General features: G+C 35.5%; 1 long non-coding RNA gene across 1 annotated transcript; it reads right to left on the bottom strand.

Annotated features, from left to right (window-relative positions):
- Nucleotides 1-3,049: 3,049 nt before the first annotated feature.
- LOC127538745 (uncharacterized) lies at nt 3,050-20,669 on the bottom strand. Its single transcript, XR_007947754.1, has 3 exons — nt 20,565-20,669; nt 19,880-20,018; nt 3,050-3,606 (listed from the first exon to the last, which is right to left on the bottom strand). It is a non-coding gene; the product is annotated as an uncharacterized LOC127538745 (long non-coding RNA).
- Nucleotides 20,670-24,627: the final 3,958 nt, after the last annotated feature.

The following is a 24,627-nucleotide window of genomic DNA, read 5'->3' as shown; positions in this document are numbered from 1 at the left end:
AAAGTATACTCCTTTCTGTCACCATTCAGTTTTCTCCAGAGATCTATCATACCTAATTTTTCTAATATTCTATTTACCTCTTTAATTTCTTTCTTATTTGTTTTGTGGTTTGATTTATCTAAATCTGAGAGTGCAAGATTGAGATCTCCCATTATTATAGTTTTGCTGTCTATTTCTTCTCGCAACTCTCTTACCTTCTCCTTTAGGAAGTTATATGCTATACCACTTGGTGCACATATGTTTAATACTGATATTGCTTCACTGTCTATAGTATCCTTTAGCAAGATATAGTGTCCTTCCTTATCTCTTTTAATTAGATCAATTTTTACTTTTGCTTGATCTGAGATAAGAATGGCTATCCCTGCTTTTTTGACTTCACCTGAAGCATACTAGATTCTGTTCCAGCCTTTTACCTTTACTTTGTATGTATCTCCCTGTTTTAAATGTGTTTCCTGTAAACAATATATTGTAGGGTTCTGACTTTTGATCCAGTCTGCTATCCGCCTACTCTTTATGGGAGAGTTCATCCCATTCACATTTACTATTAAAATGACTAATTCTGTGTTTCCTGCCATCCAATATCCCCAGATTATGCTTTTCTTTTTCTTGCCCTCCTACCGTCCTTCCCTAGTATTAAACTTATTGGTCCCACTTGCATCACGCACCTCTTCCTCTTTAGTATCCCTCCCTTCTCCCTTTGAATCCCTTCCCCTTTCTTGTACCCTTCCCTTATTAATCTTTTTCCTTTTCCCTTTTCCTCTCCCACTTTTTAATGAAGTGAGAGAAGATTCTCTGTAAAACAAATATATCAATTATTTCCTCTTTGAGCTAATTCTGATGAGAGTAGGATTCACACACTGTAACTCCCCCTCTCTAAGTTCCCTCAGATATGATAGGTTTCCTTTGCCTCATCATAGGATGTAATTTCCCTCTTTTTATCTCCCCTTTTCCCTTTTTCTGACACTATCCCCTTTTCATTTCTACTTCCCTTTTTTATGTTATATCAGTAAAATCAAATTATACATCTGGTTTTTATGTATATCTACAACAGAAATATAGTTCTCAGGAGTTCCTTTTACCTTTTTCTACTTCTCTTGAGTCCTGTTGTTGGAGATCAAATTTTTTGTTTAAGTCTAGTTTTTTCCTTAGAAACAAATAGAATTCCTCTGTTTCATTAAATGTCCATCTTCTTCCATGGAAAAAAATACTGATCTTAGCTGGGTAGTTTATTCTTGGCTGCATTCCAAGTTCTTTTGCCTTTTGGAATATCAGATTCCAGGCCCTTCGATCCTTTAATGTTGAGGCAGCCAGATCTTGAGTGACCCTTATTGTGGCACCTCGGTATTTGAACTGTTTTTTCCCAGCTGCTTGTAAAATTTTTTCTTTAGTCTGAAAATTCTGAAGTTTGGCCACAATATTCCTCGGAGTCTTTATTTTAGGGTCTTTTTCAGAAGGTGTTTTATTAATTCTTTCAATGCCTATTTTACCTTCCTGTTCTATTACTTCTGGGCAGCTCTCTTTGATGATTTCTTGTAAAATAGTATTTAGGCTCTTTTTTTCATCATAATTTTTAGGTAGTCCAATGATCCTCAGGTTATCTCTCCTAGATCTAATTTCCAGGACTGTTGTTTTTCCAAATAAATATTCGACATTTTTTTTCCCAATCTTTCATTTTCTTGGTTTTGTTTGACTGATTCTTGATGTCTCAATGAATCAGTCATTTCTGTTTGTTCAGTTCTGATTTTTCTTGAGTTATTTTCTTCATTAGTTTTTTATTTATTTATTTATTTATTTTTACTTCTTTTTGTATGTGTCCAATTGAGTTTTTAAAAGAGTTATTTTGCTCTATGGAATTTTTTTCCATTTCACTAATTTTTTTTTTTTTTTTTAGTGAGTTATTTTCTTTTTCCAATTCACTAATTCTGTTTCCCTGCACTTCTTGGAAGTTTTTTTACCTTTTACAATTCACATTTCAGGAAGTTTTTTTTTTTCCACTTTGTCAAATTTTTCTTTTAGTGAGTTATATGCCTTTTCTGTACTCTCTTGCATAGCTTGTCTTTCCTTTCCCCATTTTTTTTCTAGTTCTTTTTTAAGGTTTTTAATAGTCTCTTCTAGGAGAGCCTTTTGTATTGGGGACCAACAATTGTCTGGAGACTGTCTGCTATTAGTCTCTTCAGGGTTGAAAAGCTGTTCTCTTTCTGTATAGAAACTATTAATCGTCCTTTTGATTTTTTAAACTCATTTTGTTAAAGCCTATAGGGCCTGCCTTCAAAGCCGGGATGTTACCAGCTTCCTCTGCAGAGCAGTGAAAGGTGTATGGACAGGTAGTTGTCCTGCTAGCTGGCTACAAAAAGCAGTGGAGTACTGGTATGCTCTGGGAAAGAGTTCCTCACTGGAAAGTAACTCAGGCCTGCAGGGCCAAGCTGGGAAAGTGCCCTGCAAAGAACCCTGGCTGTGTGAGATAATGACTGCCCTGGGACTAGAAGCTGAGCAGTGAGAGTTTCACTACCTAAGCCAAAGCCTGCCCTGGGGCTGTGGGTATTAGCAGTTGAACAGTGAATGGATTTGCAGAGACTGGAAGTGTCTACCCGGGAAGCACAGTCTGCTGGGGAAGTTCTATTGCCCCAGGCCCAGCCCCCCACTGTGCCAATTAGAGGCTGCTCAGGCTGTGCTCCCATGCTGTGCAGATTTGTAACTGCCCCCACAAAAGCCCAGAACTGCAGAATGTGGCTTCAGTCTGCTTGAGTCACTTCTGCGTTTGAGTGGTTACAGGCAGATCTCGTTAGGTCCTGGCATTTTTTAGAGGACCCTCTGTTTTAGGCTTTAATTTCTCTGCCTGTTTACTGCTTTGTAGTCAAGGCAGGATAGTTAGCCTATAGCAGAGTTGTCTCTATAATTTCTCTAGCCACAGAGGTCACCTCCACCCCTGGTCTGCTCAGGACGCTAGTCTCTCCCTGCCTGCCCTGGTCTATTCCTGGCCCCTCAGGACAAACCTTTCCTGGTGATCTTCTAGATTGACTTCAGCTGGTAAATTGTAGTACTTCTAATCTTCAAGAATTTAAGCTGTGAAGAGCTATTTTAGAGGCTGAATTAAATAGTTGGTTATGAGGGGAATGAGAGTGTTGTGTTTTTCTTTTTTATAATAATAATCATTCTCTCTGGGTGAGAGAGCAGGTTTCTCAGGGAGGTTTTCTGGAGGCAGCCTTAGTTTCAATTAAGAGTAAATAATCACCCAAAACTCAGCTAGGTGGTAAAAGTTCAGATCTTTTATTGTCTTCAAAATAGCCTGCTTTGTTGAGAGGCCTATCTCTCTGCTTGGTTCCAAGAGTTCCCTCCGAATGTCTACAAATCCAAAAGTTCTGTCCTTCAGCCTCTGCCTCTGCTTTCTTCAGCCTCCAGCCAGCACAAAGATGGAATGAATCTCTTGTCTCCTTCACTTGGGGCTCATCTAGCTTTCTGGCGAGTCTTTAAGACCAGCTTGGTCTCAGTGGGGGAAGTACAGGAGCCCAGCCATCAACCACAGTGGTGTGAGATGAAGATGAATCTGGTTGTGCCTCTGACAGAGCCTTCTCAATCTTCAGCTCATCTCTCCCTGAGAGTCTCTGTCTGTTTTATATGAGAGAGAGGAATTATGGGATATGAGAGAGAGGGATTATGGATTTTCTCCCATAGTGCTCTCTGGCCCTAAGAGCTTCAAGGGAGGTGTGAATTCACAAAGTTACACACTTTGTGAATCTCCCATACTTGTGAATTCCAGTGAGTAAAGGTGTAAACACAACATTGTATCAATTAGTTTTACTTAGTGTTTTCAGGTTCTGGCCCAAAACATTTTCTTGTAAGATCAGATCAATAATCTATCAACTCTAATGAGTTAGCAGTTTGTAAAGATTTCAACATGAGAGAGCTTAGAAAGTCTCATGTACTTTCTCCGCCATCTTGGCCCCGCCCCCCTCAGAAGTGGATTTATTTGACAAAGAGAAGATCTAACTCAGTTCCAATTGATCATTAATGGACAGAAGCAGCTACATCCAAAGAAAGAACACCGGGAAACGAATGGGGACTACTTGAATTTTTGTTTTTCTTCCCAGGTTATTTTTACCTTCTGAATCCAATTCTTCCTGTGAAACAAGAGAACAGTATGGTTCTGCATATATATATATTGTATCTAAGATATACTGTAACCTATTTAACATGTAAAGGACTGCTTGCCATCTGGGGGAGGGGGTGGAGGGAGGGAGGGGAAAAATCGGAACAGAAGTGAGTGCAAGGGATAATGTTGTAAAAAAATTATCCTAGCATGGGTTCTGTCAATAAAAAGTTATAATTATAAAAAAAATAAAAAATTTCAGCTACTTTTTTCCTCCTCTGCCCTCCTAAGTGACCTGATAAAGCTGTACTCAAGGATCTAGAGGGGAAGAAATTCAAAGGCCATACCAAGCTGATCAATTTGTGGCTGCAGAACTGAGACTCAGGAAAGTCAGTCAGTAAACATTTATTGAGCACCTATTATATGCCAGGAACTCTGAAAAGTACCAAGGATACAAAGAAGGGCAATAAACAGTCCCTGTCCTCAAGGAATTTACAATCTAATGGGGAAGACAACATACAAACATGTGTAAACAAGTTATATACAGGATAAATTAAAAATAATAAACAAAAGGAATTCAGTATAATTAAGGAGGATAAGGAAAGGTTTCCACTACAAGATGACATTTTATCTGGGACTTGAAGGAAAGCAAGCAAGCCAGGAGGCAGACATGAAAGGGGAGAGTATTGCAGGCATGTCCAATCAGGAGATAAAGTGTCTTGTTTGAGGATTACCTGAAAGGCTGTAAAGTATAAAAAGTTTGGAAAGGTAGAAGGTAGCCAGGTTATAAAGAGTTTTGGATGTTCCATTATACAAGTGGTAAATATTAGAGGTGTGATTTGAACCCAGATCTAAATCCAGAGCTAGGACTCTCACTTTATCATATAGTAATATGATACTGTTGGATCGAAGATGGCTTTGTTCAAATTTTACTTTCTTACAACAGAAGATCTTGTGTGGGGCTGAGGTAGGGGTATAGAAGACATATGAGGAAATATTTCTGAAGTAAAAGATATATTGCATTTATTAACTAGAGGAAACTATGTAAAATATTTAAAATATGTAAACATTTTTAAAATAAGGGAATAATTGTGCTTCTTCCCATCCCTCAAAAAAAATTAAAAATCCTTCAAGAAATCAACAGAAATTCTACTTAGCTACATTTGAGTCTAATCCATCTATGATATGTAGTGCTGCTATTGGGCTAAAACGTAGGAAGTGAGAAAACTTAATTATTGGGCAAAGTGATCAAATTCAGACAACCCCCAAGGAAGTATAGAGCTCTTGGGCTTCTTTTGTTGTTTGGGACAATTTTTCAAGACAGAGCTTGAGAATAAGCATATTTTTCCACTAAAGAGTATGATTTTACATTCTCTTCCCTCTTTCCACCCCCATTCCCATCTTTTTAACTCTGTACTTCTCTTGTGGGATGCTTCCAATTTATATCTCTAACTCAATACACATGCTCAATGTAGTATAGCAAAGAATTTTACCTTCTATTATTTATCGCATAAAAATAAATTTATTATCAAATGTGTAGGTTCTATAGTTATTTCCTCAGGACAAATCATCTGACCTTCAGTTTTTTATCTGTAAAATGGGGGTGATAATAAAAGTTTTTATTTCAAGACTTGTCATGAAAATCAAATGAAATAATATATGCAAAACACTTTACAAACCTTAAAATATTATCTAAATTCTAACTTGTTATTGTTATTATTCTTTTACCTAATATTCATCAGCAATTCATCACTTCTAATTTCCCTATACTTCTCTCTACCAAACAAATATAGATATTTCATTACTTTGTTTAAACATTAGCGCAGACTTTACCATATTAAAAACCTAATTTCATATTAGCTTACTTCTACCTAATTAAGTTAGGATTACTTCCCAGCCATTTATATCTTGAGGAGTTTAATGTAAAAAGTATGCATTTGAGGGTTAGGGGAGGAGGAAGGCAATACTGGTTTTAGATCATAGCATATTGATTCTCAGATTTGGAAGAGATTTCAGAAGTTGTCCCATTTCAATCCGTGAAGGAAAAGTCTCTTGGTGAATTTCCCATGTATTTTTATATATGTATTTTTAGTTAATCCTTCCTTTTTCTGCCCTTTGTAGTTGTTTGCTTTTAGCTATCTTCAAAAATCCCAAGCTTCCTTAGACTATGATATAATGGATCTCCATCTTAAAGCCTTTATCTTTTATTCTTATTGTATGTACTTTATTTTGGGGAGATCTCTTTTAAAATATTTGTGTTTAGCTATTCACCAATTGATAAATGATCAAAGGATATGAACAGACAATTTTCAGATGATGAAATTGAAACTATTTTTACTCATATTAAAGGGTATTCCAAATCACTATTGATCAGAGAAATGCAGATTAAGACAACTCTGAGATACCACTACACACTGTCAGATTGGCTAAGATGACAAGAAAAAAATAATGATGAATGTTGGAAGGGATGCTGGGACACTGATGCATTGTTGGTGGAGTTGTGAACAAATCCAACCATTCTGGAGAGCAATCTGGAATTATGTCCAAAAAGTTATTAAACTATTCATACCTTTTGATTCAGAAGTGTTACTACTGGCTTATATCCCAAAGAGATACTAAAGAAGGAAAAAGGACCTGTATGTGCCAAAATGTTTGTGGCAGCCCTTTTTGTAGTAGCTAGAAACTAGAAAATGAATGGATATCTATCAATTGGAGAATGGTTGCATAAATTGTGGTATATGAATGTTATGGAATATTATTGTTCTGTAAGAAATGACCAACAGGATGAATATAGAGAGGCTTGTTAAAAGTTACATGAACTGATGCTGAGTGAAATGAGCAGAACCAGGAGATCATTATACACAGCAACAACAATACTATATGAGGATGTATTCTAATGGAAGTGGCTATCTTCAACAAAGAGAAGATCTAATTCAGTTCCAATTGATCAATAATGGACAGAATCAGTACACCCAAAGAAGGAACACTGGGAAATGAATGTGGACAACTTGAATTTTTGTTTTTCGTCCTAGGTTATTTTTACCTTCTGAATCCAATTCTTCCTGTGCAACAAGAGAACTGTATGGTTCTGCACACATATATTGTATCTAGGATATACTATAACATATTTAACATGTATAAGACTGTCTGCCATCTAGGGGAGGGGATGGAGGGAGAGAAGGGAAAAGTTGTAACAGAAGTGAGTGCAAGGGATAATGTTGTAAAAAAAATTACCCATTATTCTGTCAATAAAAAGTTATATAAAAAAGTTTTGTGTTTTACTGAAATAGAAAGTTTTGGTGGTGCCTTTTAAAGAACAAATGATACAAAGTAGGTTATATGGCCTGTGAATCCCATTATTGGAATAATTAAGAGCCAGTTAAAAGTGGTAAACGGGCTATACTTGAGTGTGATGTTTCATGGAAGTTTTCTCATGAGTCATATTTTTTTTTTGTCTCTTGATTATTGCTTCTAAAGTGGTGGTTGTGCTAATGAGTGTAAACTGCTAATTATTTGTAAGAACCCAATTGCTGTAAAAGTGTGTCTGTTTTGCCCCTGACTGTTAAGGAACCCCCCAGTCATGGTTAACCATGAATCTAATTAGCATCTTCCTCCCTGATTGGTAGATAGGCAAGAAAAGAGAAAACACAGCTAAGAGGATAATTGTTCTCTTCTTTAAAAAATTGTAGAAATTACTATTTTCCTACTGGGCCAGGGGTCTAGGAAAGTAATAAAACCCAAGACAAACACACAAAAACTAGAAAATTTAGTCAGTGCTTGCTATAAGAAAAGTAAAAGAAGTGAATGATTGTGGTGCTAAGTAAAATTTTGGCTGAAGAGAGGAAATAGGCTGATTTACAATGGGTACAATTCTCTAAACTATGCATATTCTCTTAGGCCCAGAAATACTTTCTACTAGGCTTATCTCCCCTCAAGAGATTAAAGAAAGAGAAAAAGAATCCATATGTACAAATATATAGTCTCTTTTTTTGTGGTTAAGTGTGGTTAGTGGTTAAGACCTGTACATTAAGGGATTGATTACTAAGTGGCATGAAAATTATGGAATGTAAAAATAATGGAATTCTATTGTATCATAAGAAATGACAAAAGGAATTATTTCAGGGAAACCTGGGAAAACTTCCTTGAACTGATACAGAGTGAAGTGAGCAATACCAGAACAATTTGTACCATAGAAATAATTTTGTAAAGACAAATAACTTGAAAAGAAATCTGATCACTTGACCAGCTGGACCATCCTGGAAAGGTACTAATGAACTATTTACATGCTGATAGGAAGGTAAATGAGGGATTAATGATATATGTGAATGCATTTTTTTACGCAGACAATATGAGAATTGTTTAAGCTTGACTATATATAATTTTTTCCATTGGATTTTGTTTTTTTTATTCTTTATTCAATTGGGGGTTGATAAGAAGGAAAAAATAAAGACTAATTAATTGAAAAATAAAATTAATTTTTAAAAAAGCAATGAGTATAATTCTTTTAGACAAATTGCTATAGTGTAATGAGACCTTCAGATTTTGACAAAAAGATATGGAATGACAACCCACCTTCTTTCCCCCTAAATCTCATTGAGCTCATTTTAGCTTTTATGGAGAATATTGTATAGTAAAAGAAGTAATGGCAGATGAGAATGTAGTTCCCTCTCCTTTTTTTACAGAGGTGGAAGCCTTTGAGGGTAGAAGCCTGCATAACATATTGAATTAATGTGTTGCTTAGTTTTTGGTAGAATCTTTTTTTTTTCCTGTTTTGGGTTTTTCTCTCTTTCTAAAAAAAAAAATTTTGTTATAATAGATAACTCTCAAATAGGAGAAGGAAAAGGATGCATTGGAAAATGAAATGAATTTTAAAAATAAAATAATTATACACATACAAATATATATATATGTGTATATATATACATATATATACATATGTATATATATGTGTGTGTATATATATATATATATATATATATATATACACATAGCACTAGCACTGGCATCAGAGGAACTGAATTCAAATACTGCCTCTTGTATTTACTACATATATTACTGCAAGCAAATCAAACCTCTCTAAGTTTCAGTTTTATTATGTATAAAATTGGGTGGTTGGGTTGGATTACCTTTGAAACTCCCAATTCTAGAATCATGACCCTAAGAGAAATGACTGAGCAAAAGTTGATAATTTATCCCCACTTTTAGTCTCTTGGGAAAGTCTAAAAAATATTTATTTTTAATATTTTGAAGTGATTTATTAATTAAATTTAATTTCAGCAAATTAAAAGACATGCAAGACCTAATTTGATATTAGCTTTAAAAAGAGACAGAGTGGATAGAGAACTGGCCTTGGAGTCAGGAATCTGGGATTCAAGTTTAGCCTCTGAGTGACTTACTTAATCTAAGCTATTCCTCAGACAATTCTGTGAAATTATGTGATGGGAAGAGGCCTAGCTATATTGGTAGAAGCAATTCCTCACCAGAAGAGTTCCCTATACTAATGATATCCTGGATACTTAAAAATAACTTATTTATATTAATAATTTCCTCTCTGCAGCAAGTTCCAGACTCTATTTGCCTGTTGGAATACAAAATTGGCAGATATATGAATGAATTAAAAAATAGTCATTTCTTAAGAGCTTATTATGTGCCAAGCATTGTGCTAAGTTCTGGTGATACAAATGGAAGAAGAAAGATTCTTAATGAACTCAGTTCTCTAATTGGAGGAGATAATACATAAATGAAAATTCATATGCAGATTAGATGGGAAAGGCCAGAAGTCCATAGGATGAAGCATTGAAAGTAGATAACAAAGCCTTCTTCTTCTTCTTCTTTTTTTTTAACATAGTACTCTTTTGATGTATTTTTCGAAATACATGAAAAAATTATTTTTAGCATTCACCTTTGCAAAATATTGTGTTCAAATTGTTCTCCTCTCTGCCCAAGCAAACAATCCACTATAGTTTAAATATGTAATTATTTTAAACATATGTCCATATTTATCATGCTGTGCAAGAAAATACAGATCAAAAGGGGGAAAACATAGAAAAAAACCCAAGCAAACAAAAACAAAAAAGGATGAAAATACTGTGCTATGATCTACATTCAGTCTCCATAGTTCTTTCTCTAGATACAACTTTCTCTCTCCATCCCAAGTCTATTGGAACTTCTTCAAATCACTTCATTGTTGAAAAGAGCCAAATCCATCACAGTTGATCATCCCATAATCTTCTTGTTACTGTGTACAATATTCTCTTGGTTCTGCTCACTTCATTCAGCATCAGTTCATGTAGGTCTTTCCAGAAAGCCAAGACATTTTTAATTTATTTCAGCAGATCAGATGGCAGTTCCAGGAGACAAGGAATATGGTAAGGTCAGGAGAATCCCAAGGGGTAGCATTAGGAAATCTGTTAAGTCTTGATGGTCCTCCATTTCAATGGAAGAAATAGAGTTGGTCGCTCCCACCTTATTCTAGCCATGGTTAGGCAAGTTAAAAATCTAAATGGTTTCTATCTGTCCTCGGACAGGAAAAATGAGGGAGAAAAGATGCCTATCTTTCCTCCCTTTCTTCGTTCTAATGTGATATGTCTTCTTGGCATTTGACCATTTCTGAAGGTTCCTATGTGTTAAGGACCATGCCTAAGTGTGAAGGGGCAGGTCAATTCTCCAAAAGACCCCACAGCTGTGCATCATAACACACTTGAAGGAATTGCAAATAAGCCTTTACTGATGCAGATTCTGCTTGTGGATTGGGAATGAAATAAATTGGAGGAAAGAGGGAAGAAAAGAGATCAGAGAATGCCTTTCACTCTCCTTGTATTGTTATTATCTTCTCACATGAAGGGATCTATTCTGCTGGTCAGAATTAGATCCCCAGCAGCCACTAGTAGGTGCCTCCCGTAACACCTATGAACACACTCTTCTGACTCCTTTATCTCTGAATTATTCAGCAAAATGTAGAAGTCCTGAAACAAAAACCTTTGTAGCTTTCAACTTTTAGCCTTCTTTATTTTTCCAGAGGCTCCATGGTTAGCCTACTCTGTGCTAATGTTTCCAAGTATTGAACCAGGCCATTCTGGGAAGCTTCAGAAAAGCAATCCAATAGGCAGTGATAGAAACATTCAGGGATAACTAGGTCTGGAATCCCTGTGGTGACTATTTGCTCTAGCTTGTCCTACCTGCCATGGCAAAAAACAAAGCAGAAGAGATATCTTTTGGGAAATGCAGCTCTGCACTATCCTAACTCTGTGAAGGAAACATTGAAAAAAGCTAAGTGGAGCAATTTACATCTGCAGGAGGGAGAAAAGATGCCTGGACAACACAGAGAGACATCACTGGTCTTGTCTGGCCATGGTCCCTGTTCTTTTGCTTGTCCCACTGGCGTAAAGTGATAGGTAGATTTCCACTGTGGCCGTTAATGGGACCAAGTACTGATATTTGTTTTAATGATCAATTTTCAACTAATTGGTTCACTAATGAGATCTGATGGGAAGGGGGGAAAATTAGCAACAGAGAAATCAGTATAATTTCTATGACCCCAGGAAGGGACATGTGTTTATTTTAGTTCATAAACTCTGACTGACATAATTATTTTAAGCAGATGATTGGTTGTATTAAGACAAGTGGATAGAAATTAAGTAACACAAATAAGAAGAGAGAATATAACTCTGAGATTCCCAGAAAAAGAAATTGGTTGCTCTAGGGAGCTGATCTCATCTGCTATAATACATAGCTTCTTCAATCTCTTCTGGGACCATTTCCCCCTGCTAACTCTGAGCTTAAAACAAAACCCAGTCTTGTCTGTTCATCATCTAATGGCTATGGTGAAATGAGTCATTCATTTTGTCAGATTCCCCAGATGTTTTCTTGAATGTTGTCTACTATATTTACAGGGATATACTATCAGGTCTGTCTAATAAGTGATGTCACTAACATATCCCCTCTATCTCCTTGTTCAAATTCTTAGAAAAATGAAAAGCCCATCAATTGATGGACTCTCATCATACCCTATAGTTTGCAAACTTCTCTGCTGTTCCCATTCTGGCAACAATACTTTGTGAGGTACCTCTTAGCCCTAGACTAAATGGACAGATAGCCATGCCTTTTGGAGTTGGTGAAAAGGATGGGCAAGAATTTAGCATGTAAGGAGGAGAACAATAGTCCATTTATTCCTAACTAGTATTTTTAATAGGCAGGAGTATTGGATTTTATCAAATGCTTTTTCTGTATCTATTGAGACAATCATATGTTTTTGTTAATTGGGTTATTGATAATATAGTCAATTATGCTAATAGTTTTCCTAATATTTAACCAGCCCTGGCTTCTGGTATAAATCCTTTTTGTAGTATATTATCCTGGGAATGACTTTCTGGAATCTCTTTGCTAATATTTTATTTAAAATTTTTGCATCAATATTCATTAAGGAAATGGGTCTATAATTTTCTTTCTCTGTCTTCACCCTACCTGGTTTAGGTATCAGTACCATATCTGTGTCATAAAAAGAATTTGGTTGGAGTCCTTCTTTCCCTATTTTTTTCAAATAGTTTATATAGTAGTGGAGTTAATTGTTCTTTAAATGTTTGGTAGAATTCACATGTAAATCCATCTGATCCTGGGGATTTTTTCTTAAGAAGTTGATTAATAGCTTATTTTATTTCATTTTCTAATATAGGATTATTTAAAGTAATTTATTTCCTCTTCTGTTAATCTGGGCAATTCATAATTTTGTAGGCATTCCTCCATTTTATTTAGGTTATCAAATTTATTAGCATAAATTTGGGCAAAGTAACTCCTTATTATTGTTCTAATTTCCTCTTCATTGGTGCAAATTTCTCCCTTTTCATTTTTGAGACTAACAATTTGATTTTCCTCTTTCCTTTTTCTAATCAAATTAACTAAAAGTTTATCTATTTTGTTGTTTTTTTTTCCTAAAACCAACTCTTACTTTTATTTTTTAATTCAATGATTATTTTATTTTTTTACTTTCAATTTTATTTGTCTCTCCTTTTATTTTTAGAATTTCGACTTTGGTATTTGATTAGGGGGTTTTAATTTGCTCTTTTTCTAGCTTTTTTAATTGCAAGCCCAATTCATTGATCTTCTCTTTTTCTCTTTTATGCAAGTAAGCATCTAAAGATATCAAATTTGCCCTTATTATTGCTTTGTTGCATCCCACAAATTTTGATATGTTGTCTCATTATTGTCATTCTCTTGGATGAAATTATCGATTGTGTCTATGATTTGCTGTTTTACTCATTCATTCTTTAGGATGAGATTATTTAGTTTCCAATTGCTTTTTGGTCTATTTTTTTCTGGCCTTTTATTGAATGTAATTTTTATTGCATTGTGATCTGAAAAAAATGCATTTGCTATTTCTGCCTTTCTGCATTTGATTTTGAGGTCTTTATGTCCTAATATATGGTCAATTTTTGCATAGGTTCCATGGACTGCCGAGAAGAAAGTGTACTTCTTTCTGTCTCCATTCAATTTTCTCCAAAAATCTATCATACTTAACTTTTCTAGTATTCTATTTACCTCCTTAACTTCTTTCTTATTTATTTTGTGGTTTGATTTTTCTAGTTCTGAGAGAGCAAGGTTGAGTTCTCCCGCTATTATAGTTTTGCTGTCTATTTCTTCTTGCAGCTTTCTTAACTTCTCCTTTAGGAATTTCCATGCTATAACACTTGGTGCATATATGTTTAATATTGATATTGCTTGGAGTTCATCATATATGGTACCCTTTAGCAAGATATAGTTTCTTTCCTTATTTCTTTTAATTAAAACACTTTTTGCTTCTGCTTGATCTGATATCAGGATGGCTACTCCTGCTTTTTTTCTTTTTTTTTTTACTTCACCTGAAGCATAATAGATTTCTGCTCCAGCTTTTTACCTTTACTCTGTATATATCACGTTGCTTCAAATGTGTTTCTTGTAAACAATATATTGTAGGATTTGGGCTGTTAATCCAATCTGCTATCAGCTTCCACTTTATGGGAGAATTCATGCCATTCACATTCATGGTTAAAACTACTTATACTATATTTCCTGCCATCTTATTAACCCCAAATAATACTTTTCTCTTTCCTTTTCCCCTTTCCCTCCTCCCAGCATTTACTTATGAATATCACTTGCCTCAAGCATCCCTCCCCCTTTAGAGTCCCTCCTACCTTCTTATACCTTTCCCTATTATTTTTTTTTTCCTTTCTATTTAACCTATCCCTTCCCTTTTCCCCTTTCTCCTCCCACTTTTGTATAAGGTGAGAGAAGTTTCTCTATGAAACCAAATATGTCTAATATTTCCCTTTGAGACAAATCTGATGAGAGTAAGATTCACACAATGTTCATCCTTTCTCTTCTTTCCTTCAAATATTATAGGTTTCCTTTGCTTCTTTGTGAAATGTAATTTTCCTCTTTTTACCTCCACTTTCCCCCTTTTCTGATACAAACCCCTTTCCACCTCTAGTTTCTTTTTTATATTATAATAGTAAAACCAAATTATACATGCACTCTTTATATATATCCACAACAGAAATGCAGTTCTCAAGAGTTCTTTTCTTTTTACCTTTTTATGCTTCTCTTGAGTTTGATATTTGGAGATCATTTTTTTGTTTAGTTCTGGTATTTTCACCAGAAATAAATGGAATTCACCTGTTCATTGAATATCCATCTTCTTCTCTGAAAGAAAATGCTCAATTTAACAGGATAGTTTATTCTTGGGTGCATTCCAAGTTACTTTGCCTTTTGGAATATCAGATTCCAGGCCCTTTGATGCTTTAAGGTGGAAGCTGCTAGGTCCTGGGTAATCCTTTTTGTGTTTTCTCAGTATTTGAATTTTTTTCTCATTGCTTGCAATATTTTTTCTTTGGGTCAATAATTCTGAAATTTAGCTATGATATTATTTGGAATTTTCATTTTGAGGTTTCTTTCAGGAAGTGTTTAGTGAATTCTTTCAATGGCTATTTTACTTTCTGATTCTCTGACATCTGGGATGTTCTCTTTGATGATTTCCTGAAAAATAGTGTCTAGGCTCTTTTTATCATCATGGTTTTCAGGAAGTCCAATAATCCGTAGATTGTCTCTCCTACATTTATTTTCCAGGTCAGTTGTTTTCCCAAGTAGGCATTTTACATTTTCTTCTATTTTTTTCATTTTTAAAATTTTGTTTGATAGATTCTTGATGTCTTATTGAGTCATTCATTTTCATTTGTTCAGTTCTTATTTTTAGTAAATTATTTTCCTCATTTACTTTTTAAATTTAGTTTTATATTTGTCCAATTGAATTTTTAAATGAGTTGTTTTGTTTTATGAATTTTTTTCCATTTCACAAATTCTTTGTTTTAAGGAGTTATTTTCTTTTCTCATTTCACAAATTCTATTTTTATGGGGATTTTTTCTTTTTTCCATCTCTCCAATTATGTTTTTCACGGAGTTGTTTTCTTTTTTCATTTTGTTAAATCATTTTTAATGAGTTATAGGCTTTTCCCATTTCATTAAGTCTATTTTGTAGTGAATTTTCTTCAAATAATTTCTTTGTTGCCTATTCCAAATCCTTTTGCAAAGTTTTTATTTCCTTCCCCCATTTTTTTTTCTAGCTCTCTTTTAAGATGCTTTTTAATTTCTTCTAGGAGAGCCTTCTGTGGTGGGGATCAATTTATACCACCCTTTTGTGTGCTTCATCTGGATACAGTCTGCTTTTAGTCTTCTCAGGGTTTGAAATTTGTTCTTCTCTTTCACCATAAAAACTATCTATGTTCAGAGTTCTTTTTGCTTTTTTACTCATTTAAAAAAAAAAGTTGTGGTCTGTTTTTAGGGCAAGGAAGATTGTCCAAGCTTCCTGTATAAGGGGCAGCAGCTGCATTGAGTCCATGCTGATTTACTTCTGGTGCTGTATGGGCATGTCCAAGTCACATGAAATTTTGATATTTCAGGATTCACTATTTACCTTTTGTGTTTGTGTTGGATATTTTATAATTTCTCTTCTGATCTACTGGCTTGCAAGCAGGTTAGAATAGCCAACACTGCTATAGATTCTTCTTTGTAGATTCTCTAGTGCACTCCACCCCGGGATTGTGCTACTGCCTGCACTGGCATCTGTGTTCAGCTTTCTTGTGCTTGACTCACCTCTTTTAGTGCTCCATTGAAACAGATCTTTTCTGGTGATCTCGGAAATTATCTTCTGCTTGTAATTTGTTGCACTCACAATATTTGTGGGTTTTGCCAATCCAGAGCTAATTCAGAGGCTGGATTTGGTTATTGGTATGAGGGTTGTGGGATGAAGTTAGGAAAAATGTGTGTCTTCTCCACCATCTTGTCTTTGTCCCCCTGTTCAGTCATTTTTCAATCATGCCTGACTCTTCATGATTCCATTTGGAGTTTTTTGGCAAAAATATTGGTGTGGTTTGCCATTTCCTTCTCCAACTCATTTTACAGATAAGGAAATTGAGGCAAAGAAGGTGAAGTAACTTCTCAGAGTCACATAACTGGTAAGATTTGAGGAAGATGAGCATTCCTCCCTTAAAACCTGGAACTAATCTATCGACTGCCCAATCTAGAAATGTTTAAACATCCCTTAAACATATCAGCTGTTATCAGCTTTGCATGTTTTTAAAACACAGAATAGACCAATTTAATTGGAAGAAAAATCTTATGTTGGTCAGCCAGTCAATAAACATTTATTATTACACCTACTATGTTCTGGATACTGTGCTAAGCATTAGGAATGTAAAAAGAGGCAAAGGATAGTTTCTATCTCAAGGAGCTCACTATCATTAGGATAGTTTATGAAGGTTAGCAAACATAAGTCTAGAGAGGTAGTTTTGAACTATATTGTGGTATGTCTTGAATTCCAAAATAAGGAGTTTTCAATGGGCACTGAGGAGTCACTGAACACTTGGGAGCAGGGGAAAGCAGGAGAAAAGTCCCTTTTTTTGACAACTAAAGAACTGAATATGGAGGATCAGTAGAAAATGCAGAGACATCAATTCCATCTCAATATAAGTGGGAAAAATTTCTAATAATTAACACTGTCTAAATGTAGAATAGAATGCTTGGGATATAGTGAGATCTTTTTTTTTTTTTTTAATGATGTATTTTGGGTTTTTTAATCCCCTTCATTTCTGAATCTTTTCTCCTATGCATCCAGGAGTCCTCAAACTATGGTCCGCGAGCCAGATGCGGCAGCTAAGGACATTTATCCCCCTCACCCAGGGCTATGGACTTTCTTTATTTAAAGGCCCATAAAACGAAGTTTTTGTTTTTGTTATAATCTGGGCCTCCAACAGTCTGAAGGACAGTGAACTGGCCCCCTATTTAAAAAGTTTGAGGACCCCTGCATTAAACCATTTCTTGTAAGAAAAAAAAATAAGGAAAAAAGAGGAAGAAAGTGGAGAGAGGTAAGCAAAAATAACATCAATTTCATTTAAAAGAATATAATGTGATCAAGCCATAAAATCTCCTTCCCACTTCAAGTAGACATTGATTATTTTGGGGGGATATTTTAGAGAGCATTTCTTCCCAGAGAAAAGAGAACTTCTAGGATCCCTTCCATCTCTGAGTTTCTATGAGTCAACAAGAGAAAGGAAATGTTCAATCTGTGGCAAGAAGAAACGAATGATTCAGAGGAAGCGTAGGTTTGTGTTTTTGCTGACTCTTTCTTTTCATATTGTTGCTACTATAGTCAAGGGCACTTGCAGTCATCCCTTGTATCCAATCTGTTGTCAAATCTGCTTGGCTTTTTTTTTTTTTTTTTTGCCTTCCCAACATCTGTCACATGTGTCCCTAAACCAAAACAGCTGCCATCCTGCTACAGACCCTCATTGCCTCTCACATGCTATATCCTTCTAATGCATCCCCACCCTCCCTATCCAATACTCATTGTTTCCCTATTACCTTCAGGATCAAATATAAACTCCTTTTATAGTTTCTTACTATCTTCCCAATCCTTTTTATACTTTAAATCCCATCTAAACACAGACCTTTCTGCTCTTCCCACATTTCCTATCTTCATACTTTTGTACTGCCTGGTCCCCATACTTATAATGCTTTCCCTTCTTGCCTATATCTCCTAGATTTCTTTAAATCTTAAGTCAAATATAATCTTCTACAAGAAGTCTTTCCTGATCTCTCTTATTTTTTTCTTCCATTTAAGTTATGTCATATGTACATGGCTGTTGATGAGTTGTATTCTCTATTTGAATGTGTCTCCTATAGTAAACAACAAATGAATACTTGTTAACTTGACTTGTTGGCTTCCTCCAAAACTGCCCAGATCTTTCTTTCTAGAGGAGGTCTTTTCTAGTATTTTTTTCTCTCACTTTCTACTCTTCTCCCTTTGGGATTACCTCCAATTTATCATGTATATGCCTTAAATGTCAACAGTTGTTTGCTGTCTTCTCCACTAGAATGTAAGCTGTTTAATATCAGGGACTATATTTTTAATTTTCTTTGTATCCTCAGGATTTGTCACAGTGCTTAATAAATACTTAATGGCTGATAGTATTAGACCCAAGGAGAAGAGGCAGCTAAGTGGTGCAGTGTGTTGGGCCTGGAGTTAGGAAGACTTTCTGAGTTCAAATCTGGTCTCAGATAGCAGTGTGACCCTGAGCTGGTCACTTAACCCTCTTTACTTCAGTTTTATTATTTGTAAAATGAGCTGGAGAAGGAAATGGCAAATTGCTTTAATAATTTTGTCAAAAAAAAACCCACCCGGGATCACAAAGAGTAGGGCATGACTAGATAAACAACTAAACAACAACAAAAGAATCAAGGAAAATCTAGTCATTAAGCTTCTTTTTTATATTAAGCAAAACTTAAGACATCTCATCTAGTTTCTGTCCCTGGATATAATGTATCATAGATGGTTCTGTTTTGGAGGCAGAGATCAAGTGTCCTGATCTGTCCTAAGTCTAATGCCTCAATGAAATTTGTTCCTCAAATCTGGCATATGAAGGGCACTGGATAGCCATGTGAACTTGGGTAAGCCTCCCTAGCAACATAAAAAAGGCTGAACTAAGTGACTTATGAGGTTCCTTCTAGCTTTCAAACCTATGATCTTGAGGTCTAAACTGGGGCAGGGTAAAGAAGGCTAGAAGGGAAGATGTAACAAATATTAGCCTATCCTTTGCTTTGGCCCTGAAGAGCCGGTTACCTCTACATAAATAAATAAGCTTTGGGTTGCTCAGGTTTCAGCCTCCTTTCTTCATCTAGGAAGTCTGTTGCTAATTTAACATCTGTAAATCCTCAAGTTCCTTACCAAGACCCAAAGTCTGCTTTGCAGTCTTGAGGATCAAATGTCTGCTTTGGATGTGAAAGATAACTGGCTTCCCTCCAGTAAGGACTGACCTCATTCAGGGTCATTTAAATGATGTTTCCTTAGGTAGTGTGGGTCACATACTAGTTCTGATAGGAGGAAGGACCAGCTGACCAACTGGGCTCTCTGCATCTCTAATTTCTGTAATTATAGATGGGAATAAAAATGGCTTACATCGTGTTCTTGTTCTTGGCATTTAGAGCATGAGGCAGTCTTTTATGAAAATTCCTGGAAGATTACTATATTCATTCATTTCCCCCTGAAATAATAAACAAGTAAATATTCATTGTTATGGTTTCTTGGAATCCATTGAGAAATGTTGCCCCAGTCAGTCTGGAAGAAGACCGAAAAGTTTGTGGCCAGCTTCACTGCTTTCCAAAATTTGATAACATTCTTTCCCAGAAATCAGAGAAGGCCTGATAGAGAACAGATGCTAAATGACCTTTCTTTTCATGTTTTTGATCCTATTCCTAATAAGAGATTACCTTTAGAGCAGAGCAGCCATTCCCTGGCATGTTCAGGATACTCAGGGAAGGGGTGAGCAGACCTTCAAAAGGCACTTGAGGAAAATCGCATTTCATGTTTCTCTTCTTGAGCTTTTCAGCCTGTCATACACCTGGATGGCTACAAGGTGTTGGGATCCTTTGTTAATACAATTAAATCTTATTTAACAAACATTTATTAATCATCTACTGTATACCAGGCACTGAGTCAGATGCTGAGAATATAATGACAGAGAAATGAAGTTGTCATTATTCTTAAGTCCTTATATTTTTACTGGGGAATATAGCACTGAAGGCTATAATTCACTTACATGCACAGCCATATCCAGAGGGAAATATACCTCAAATAATCCACCCCTCAAGTAGTGACTGTTTATATTATTGTCTCCCATAGCTTTGTTTTGCCTTCACAGAGGAAGTAAAAAATACTTCATTGGTACAGAAAGAGTAGAACCTTTTCTTGAGATGAGTTAGAGATGGTTCTTTGTGAAGGCTAAAGAATTAGAAAGTTGAAGACCATTCAATTCAGCCTCTTCATTTAGCAGATAAGGAAATTAAAGTCTGACCTCCCAATGTTTCTACCACCATTACTGTCCTAGAATTTGATTCTGGCAGTACCCGAGAAGCAGAGCCTGGTATTTCCTCCTACATTGCCCTTGTCACATACCAAGCTGTGTGGCAGAGAGTAGCTCCCATCTCTGGTGGTAACAGGAGAAACCTCAGAAAAAGCCCCCCACAGAGATACAAACGTGTTTGATGGACGTATCTTTTCTTTTCTTTCCTAATGGCCTTTGTTCAGAACAGAATGAGCCACAGGCTTGTGATTCAGTCAGATGCCACTCTCTGAGTCCAGCTGGCAGGATGGAGGAAGAGCTTCCCAGGCTTAATGCCAAGCCTACTGATAACCAAGTATTTGGAGCCTTGTTTATTTTGTGAAAATGACCACAGAGATTGGAATAAAGGGAAGGGCTCAGAACAAGCCTCTTAATGCAAAGGATTCTACTGAATATCTTAAAGAGTTTATGCATCCTAAGAATTTAAATAGTATTTAAGGCATTGTGAGAAGATAATAACAACAAGAACAGTATTTATTAAATATAGAGGTGCAATTAGCTGAAACTATTTATGGGGAAAATTCAATTGGGGGAAGTAATTGAATGGGTAAGAGTGACCCATATCCTAGAGGTAGCCAGGTGGCAGAGTGAATGGAGCCCTGGAACTCAAGTAAGATCACCTGAGTTCATATCCTCCTTCAGACACTCATTACTTTTGTGATCCTAGATAAGGTACAAGGTACTGGCATTTGATTTCCTAATCTGGTGTATAAAAGTAGTATTTCTTTTACAGAGTTGTTGTGAGGATTACAAATGGAAATAAATATGAATAACAAAATAGAAATAAAGAGATAAGAAATATAATTTTTTGGTAAACCATAAAGCACTATATAAAACCTAGTTATTACGAATTTTATGATTATACATTCTCATGTACTTTGGTTTCCTAGTCTGGGAGATGGCATTAATAGCATCAGGCTCATAGGGTTATTATGAGGATCAAATAAGATAGCAAATATAAAGCACTTTGTAAACCATAAAGCCCATATAACTACTGTTGTTATTTAGTTGTTTTAGTCAGATTTGACTCTTTGTTACCCCATTTGGAGTTGTTTTTGTTTTTGTTTTTGTTTTTTGGCATAGAGACTAGAGTGATTTGCCATTTCCTTCTCCAGCTTCTTTTTTAGATGAACTGGAAAAGGAAACTGAGGCAAGAAAGTAAACTGAGATAAATAGGGTTAAGTGACTTGTCTGGATTTTTCTTTTTTTTCCAATAATATTTTATTTTTCTAAATACATGTAAAGATAATTTTAAACATTCATTTTTGTAAACCTTTGGATTCTAAATTTTTCTCTCTCCTTTACCTCTCCCCTCTCCAAGATAGCAAGAAATCTGATATAGATTAAATATGTGCAATCCTTTTAAAAATATTTTTATATTTGTTATGTTATACAAGAAAAATCAGAACAAAAGAAAAAAAAAACAGAAAGAAAACAAACACACACTAACCCAAAAGGTGAAAATACTATCCTTCAATTCACATTCAGTATCCATAGTGTTCGCTCTCTCTGAATGTATTTGGAATTTTCCATCCCAAATCTGTTGGAATTGCCTTGAATCATTACATTGTTGAAAAGAGCCAAGTCCATTACTGTTGATCATCACATAATATTGTTGTTTTTGTGTACAATGTTCTCCTTGTTCTTCTCACTTCATTAAGCATCAGTTCATGTAAGTCTTTCCAAGCTTTTCTAAAACCAGCCTGCTCATCATTTTTTTGATATAACAATAATATTCTTTTTTTTAAAAAAATAGCCTTTTATTTTTCAAAATACATACAAAGATATTTTCAACATTAACCCTTGCAAAATCTTTTGTTCCAGTTTTTTCTCCCTCCCTTCCCCTTTCCCTCCTCCCCTGGATAGCAAGTAATCCAGTATAGTTTAAACATATGCAATTCTTCTAAACACATTTTCACATTTATCATGCTACACAAGAAAAATCAGATCAAAAGGGAAAAAATTAGAAAAACCAATCAAACAAATAAACAACAATAAAAAGATGAAAATACTATAAAACAATAATATTCTGAAGCTGGATTTGAAGTCAGGTCTTCCTGTTTTCAGGCTGATGTCCCTATTTCACTGTGCCACCTAGGCGCCCAAATATAAGTACTAGTTATTATGAATTTAATAATGATAAATTCTTAGCTTTCACCTTAGAGGGGCAATATCTGGTCTAGAATGGAGTGGCTATAATTCTATATAATTCTAGGAAACCTTCTATACAGTGGGAAGGAAGCCTGGAAGCTCATCCTTGGGCGAGAACGTAAGACCCTTTTCTTATGTTATCTCTCAAAAAGTCTCATTTGTCCTCTATTATGATGCTGATAGAATATCATCATCAAAGAAAAAGAGAACATTCACACACTGGAAAAATTGCTGTGTTCAAAATCAGGAAACGTGGGCTGTAGTTATGGCTCTCCCATTGATTAGTTGTCTGACTTTGGCCAAATTGTTGAACCTCTCTAGACCTTAATTTTCTCATCAGCAAAAAAGAATGACTTCTGTCTGCCTTCCAGAACTTCCACAGGCATTCCCATGAAGAGGAATGAAACTTAAAGTGAATGCTATAAAGCATTTGTCCCACCAAATTGAATTACATATATAAGGAGATCAGTGGATGAAGCTGCTCCAGAAAATGGAATCTTGGCTACCAAGTTCAATTCATTGCTCAGCTGGATTCTATTGGTACTCCTCAATGAGTTCAGCTTCCACCGTACTCTAGTATGAACTTCATTTCCTAATTTCTGGCACAAGAGGTGCCAGAGTACCTCATCCAAAGCTCACGACATCAGAGCAATCTCCAAAATTTGATTTAAGAAAATGAAAGATCAATTGTAGAGGCAAAGAGCACAGATGCCAGATATCCATAGACATGTGTTGACCTAGGTGGGGAGGTAGACAGCTGAGAGCAAAATGCCACCATTACTGCTTTTGTCCTCCTACCTGTAGATTTTCAATAGACCTAGCTTTGATCACTACTAAGAAGAAAAGCATGATTTGGTTGGGTGGTTAATAGATTTTGTGCGCATACTCATTTCTTGTTTAGCATCCAATTCAAAAGGCCTCTGCCACACAGTAAGGAGACAAGAAGCATTTATAGAATACTCATGCATGCTCTGAAATCTACATGAGGAATTGCATCAGAAAGAACACACTGTTCATGCTCAAAGGATGAAGCTATCAGTGGTCAGTATTTAATTACATTATTCCCCATTTTAGAGATTGTCAACGGATGACTAAGAGTCTCAGGTCTAAAGGAACACTGTTTTCCCCCTGAGGAATGGGGATCTTTTATTTAAAAGTGAGCACTTTTAAATGCTCAGGCTAACACAATCCTCAGAGACAGAGATAACAGAAAATCAGGTCAATAACCTTTTAAAAAAAGGAAATTCCAGGAAGATATGGTAGAGTCAAATCACCCCAATTCTGCTTCCTCTCCTATCCACTCACCTTCTTAGAAGCCATGAGGACTAGCTTATGGCCACTTTTGTTCTAGATAGATCAAATTCCATTTATAAAAAAGCTATGCTATATTAGTACTTTGGTGGCTACTTCAGGGAAGATTAAATAATTGATGGATTGAGGGAAGAGAAAATGGAGCCCTTTCTAGATTAAAAGTCATACCTTACTCATCTACATGGATTTGCAATTTTTAACTGTATTCAATCCTACCAATGCTACAGACTAAGAAACTGCTGACCAACAATTCTGAACTTGACATAAACCTTCAGTTGTGGATGATGTATTTGTATTTTTGTTCTTGGTATATCTTCTCAGTAAAAAGTTCTCAGGTAAACCATTGTAAAAACTTATCTTGAGATACTAGATTGATGGATCAAATCCAATAAGAATTCAGGAAATAAATGTGAATTTTCACACATGGATTAAAGGGGAAAAAAAACCACAAGCGTGCAACTAAGGGATAATGAGACAATTGAGACAAAATGAGAAAAAAAAAAGCTTAAAGGCTTTCATTAATTGTAAGTGCATTATTGCCTGTGTAAGTTCAGAGACAGCTCGGTTGCACAATGATTAAATGATATTGGGACACTAATCATTGGGTCCAATGGTACAATGAAGATACTAGCTATACTTGGGAAATTATATTAA

The sequence above is a fragment of the Antechinus flavipes genome, chromosome 1 (assembly GCF_016432865.1).
Source record: "Antechinus flavipes isolate AdamAnt ecotype Samford, QLD, Australia chromosome 1, AdamAnt_v2, whole genome shotgun sequence".
In the NCBI taxonomy this organism is placed as follows: Eukaryota; Metazoa; Chordata; class Mammalia; order Dasyuromorphia; family Dasyuridae; genus Antechinus; species Antechinus flavipes.
The sequence above is the reverse complement of the archived record's forward strand: the minus strand, read 5'-3'. Positions and strand labels throughout refer to the sequence as shown.